At 36.3% G+C, this 4,859-nt stretch overlaps 1 long non-coding RNA gene across 1 annotated transcript; it reads left to right on the forward strand.

Annotated features, from left to right (window-relative positions):
- The first annotated feature begins 2,611 nt into the window (after nucleotides 1-2,611).
- On the forward strand, nucleotides 2,612-4,558 carry LOC121952485. Its single transcript, XR_006106448.1, has 2 exons — nucleotides 2,612-3,071; nucleotides 3,328-4,558. It is a non-coding gene; the product is annotated as an uncharacterized LOC121952485 (long non-coding RNA).
- The last annotated feature ends 301 nt before the right edge of the window (nucleotides 4,559-4,859 follow it).

Consider the following 4,859-nt stretch of genomic DNA (forward strand, 5'->3'; position numbering starts at 1 on the left):
AGTGCCAAGAAGGACTGCCTGACCAGGTTTGTTCCCTGTGTTTCTGTATTCCTGGTTTTCTTCTTCATTTGCCTTTGTTGCTTGCCTGTTCTTGTTCTTCTGCTGTCAATTTATTATATGATTATTATTACTGTGACGAAAGCAAGATCTTTTCTCTAAACCTAACCAAGTAGTTTTGTTTAAATGGCCTACTTTTTACTGTGAAAAGAAGTTTATTTTGAGACAACAAGCGTGTAACAAGCAGAAACTGACACCCTGTCCCTGAGTGTCCAAAACTGATGCTAGAGGATTACCTAGAGCATCATATCCAAGGGCCACTGTCCCAGCTGCCATATTGGACAAATTTTGAGTGAGAACATGTTGTGATACTGCAAATGAATGCAAAAAAACCCTTGGGAAGCCTCCGTAGTATTTAGGCAACACGTTGTTTTTTTGTTAGGTTTTTTTTTGGCACAGGCTAACCACTGCAAACTTTGGCAGATTCATTTCAGTAGCTGTAGGTAACTTATAGGTACCCATAAAGTCTTCACTGTGGCCCATGCAAAGCCAGCACACACAAAAGCCACTGCACTCACCAAACTGACATCAGCATGGACTTGTAACATATTGATGTTTGCAACGGTCGCATAAAAAAACTTGCATATTAATTTATCGTTATTTAACATGTAAATCAGACTTGATTCATACATGGTTACGTCGTCGTCTGAGCTTCAGTCTTGCTCATCAGTGCAGACATTGTCACAGGCTCCTCACAGAGCCTGTAATCTTGGCCCGCTCACCCCCAGAGACTGCAATCAGTAACATGCTGTGGCATCATTAACAAGTGACTGTGTAAAGATTTGCTGTCAGTATCGTAAAGCTAGAACTTGAGTTGCGGCGGCTTAGCGAATCTCATATTAACTTCTTGGTTGTGTCACCATACAACACAATAACATACTTGGAGGTCAGTTAAATTTTGGCTGCAGTTACAGTGCGTATTATTTTAGTTAAACAGTCCAGAACTACTTGCTTCTAGATTTCTTAGAGTTTTATCTACTACTACTCTTGGATAGAAAGTGTTATGTGACACGAATCAGTGCTTCTTCTCGTGGGTGAAAAAAAATCAGTCTTAAGCACTTTGCCCACGTTGGCATTTTAACATCAAGTACCATTTTGAAGAGCAGAATCCATGAATTTCCCAAAGCATCAGTAGCTAAATTATTGTTTGATCATGTATGTTATTAAACAAGGCTGGTTAATAGATAATAATAATGTACTTTACAAGAGTTACTGGCTCTTGAGTAGGTGTGCTATAAATGAATTCTGGTGCATTACTTTTTGTAGGTACGAACAATGCATGAGAACAGATGCAAAAACTGGTGGTTTAATTTTTTAATCCTTGGCAGCATGGTTTTATTTTCTTCCCTTCGACTGCACATTTAAAAGGGCCTAGGAGAAGAATCTGCAATTCAGATTACAGACTTTGACAAATTTCTCAGGGAAATATTACATTTTGGTTTCTCTGTGGTTGGTTTCATTGTTATACACTTTCAAAGCCATTTCAATTGATTTGGGTCCTGTATCATGTGAAAGTATATTATATGTTGGCCATAGATGTACAGTAAAAAAAACAACTACTAGCATATTATTTATCAATCACTTCTGTCCTGAAGAATACCAGGGCTGAGTGACAGTAATACAAGAAGACAATGCAGTAACATATAGCCAGCCCAGTCTTGTAAGAACATGTGAAATGGACACAAAGTCTTAACTATACATTACATGGTGGTGGCAACGAAATGGGTTAAAAACACAATCTAGCAACAGGAAAACAATGCCAATGCAAAGTCAATGAGGATCTTTTGTTGTGGTGGACACACAAAATAAGCATTAGAAGGGGGAAAGTCCATGTAGGGCAGGAGGGGTGGTGAACTGGTCAAACAAACTTGGACTTTAAACCAGGAGACTACTGTTTGTGTCCTGTGTAAAAAAATTTCAATGTATTTATAATACTTTATGACCTTTACATATCTACACAAAATACTTGATGTAGGTTCTTTACAAACAATGTACACTACTTTATGAACATACATTATGCAACTACGCAAAATGCCTACGTTTATGAGACATATGTCACATACATAGTTATTTTAACAGAAAGAACAATCTAACTATGGTATGTTTTTGTTCTTTAAGCCTAACCAAGTGCTTTTTCTTTCCCTAACTGAACCAAACTGTGATAATTTCACAGCAAAACTGCAACTGCTCTTAATAGACTTTGAATTGTCATTGTTTTCATGTTGTCAGCTTGTTATTTTAACACATTTTTCGCCAACCACCACATAATGTATAGTTAAGAGGTTTTGTCTATTTCACATATTTCTGTGAGACTGTGTTGGCATAGCCTGCTCATATATCTATATAACGTGTATTACATATTAACATGTCAAAATGTAAATTTTACATCACATATTTACAGTCAATCTTACACTTACAGTTTAAACATGAGAGAATGATTTGAGGTAAGTAAAGAATATATATATGTCAAAATGCAGAATGTAAATCAAGACAAGAATAAATGGAAAAATCAAAAGCTCTCTCTGGAAACCATGTGGTTTCTCAGTGAGCGGTTTATAATGTGTCATGTAGTCCCAGTTGAGCATCCAGGCGGAGCAGGTTAAAACACGATCTTTGTAACCAGACCTTTGTTCCCCTTGCCAGTCTCAGTACCGAGCTTTTGAATCTTGTGTAGATTATTATTAAGTTACATTTTGCCGGTTATAGTGACATTAATTTATTTATATTTTTACAGCCTAAGGCAAAGAAGAAAATGTCCCTAAAAGTCCTTAAAGATGACTCGATGACAGAGGAGACCAAAAATGATCTGGATGGTAAATTTTTCTGTGTTAACTTTCAAGGAACTGTAATACTTAAATAATTATCTTGTCCAAATGTGTTTAAACATTTAAAGTCATCTATTCAAATGTTATATGTATACATTTTGTTGTACCTATGCCATTCTGTAGGTCCTGAAGATAAAGGAGATAAAGGCTCTGCTCCAAGTTGCAGCAGCATAAGCAGCATTGGATCAGGTAATGATTTCTCATTTTCTAGCAGTGTATCTTTGTTGTCTAAACTGAGTTTCATTTCTTGCGTGATTTTTCCGCCTGAGATTAAAGTTGTTGGCAGATTTTGTCAGTATACATGTGTGTGCTTACAAATCAAATTAAGGAAAACACCATATCTGGTCCACTACCTTTGTTGCATGCATGTCATTCTCTCTCTGTCTCACTCATTTAATACGGTCAAATCATAATCTTTTTTGTATCCTGCTCTCTTGTTTTTAAGGATCAATTTCCAAAGTGGAGTTCCTAGAAGCCAGGATCCAATGGCAAGAAAAAATAATAAAGGATCTTGAGCAAGAGCGCAATTTCTTGCGTGAGCAAATCATGGGAAAGAAGAGATCGTGTGAGTGATTTGGGGGCAACTTGTATCTGCAAAATATAATGTAATTGTAATGAACGGTGTGATATATTTTCATAACAATCTGATCTTTGTCTCATCTATCCTCTATTTGATCAAAGCTCAACCTAAAGTATTTACTTTGGAGGACGACAACGAGGATGATGATGGCAACATGGATGAAGATGACGTCATTCCCCAATCTTCTCCAGACATCAGTGAGTCCTCGGACAGTGATGTTGTCATCCAAAGAAGGAAGAAACGTCGGACACAGCCACCTGCATCTGCAACTGTGGCTGTGCCTGGAAAAGCTCATGTAAGAGGTAAGAATGGCATAACTTGAACCACCTGCCCTGTGAGCACCAAGTGGTCATGAAAAATAAGTATTAATAAAAGTGTTGGAAGAGCTGTTATAAATATGTCCTGAAGTAATTATGAGGCAAAAATACAGATCTTCAGTTCTAGTTTCTGAATATACTAGGAATCTGATGATAAATAAAAATTAAATGTCTAAAGTCAAAAATATGGCTTTCATCCAGAATAAAGCTCCGTTTTATTTTGCAGCATTCACACTAATTATTATCCAACATCAAATGTATTGCTAGAAAGATTTGTCTCTCAGAATTAAACATAATTCAGAACCATAAGACTTACCAACTAAACAGATCTTACAGAGTATCATTTTTGTATTGGATTATGAACCACATATTGTGCGTGAAATCATATCAGGAGATGAGCAGATTCTTCAGTTCCTAGAATATGCTTCATACTTTTATCAAAAGAGAAGTGACCAGTTTGAGCAATTTCAGCTGACCTTAAGCCGTGGTTTGTGCTCATTTCTCGTGATCTTTGTTTTTGTTTTATGTATTTTTCAGTGAAAGGGCCAGCTGAGGTTATCAGCAGATATAAAAAAGTCTTGAAAACCTTCTTTGTTCAGTTAAAATTCTGTTGTATTAGAAAAGTGAAATACAGTATTTGTGCACAGGGAAATAAATCACTGATGCAGTAATTATAGAGCTTTAAAGTTTAGGCTGTGGAAGTGCAATGTTTGTACAGTTCAGTACATTTGTTCTAACCTTTGACAAGTCATGTTGAGCTGTGCAGGTTTTATATTTTTTATATTTCAATTTTTTGTATTTTTGCACTTTATATTGTGCAGTGTTTTTCAACAGTAGAGTACCTGTATTATCATACAGTATGACCTGCTTATACATTTGATACCATATTGTATGACATATTTACATACACTGATACAGTTGTCAGCGTTTGAAATTTCAGGAATACCCCATTACCTGTTCGAGCAGTATTTATTGTCAGCCTTGGGAAAACCTGAACCAGTGGTTTAATAAATACGGTATTTGTACTTGTGCTGTCTTTGTTATTCTACCACTGAATGAGAGGGAACCTATAGATTGATC

This window comes from Plectropomus leopardus, chromosome 13 (genome assembly GCF_008729295.1).
Source record: "Plectropomus leopardus isolate mb chromosome 13, YSFRI_Pleo_2.0, whole genome shotgun sequence".
NCBI classification, from domain to species: domain Eukaryota; kingdom Metazoa; phylum Chordata; class Actinopteri; order Perciformes; family Serranidae; genus Plectropomus; species Plectropomus leopardus.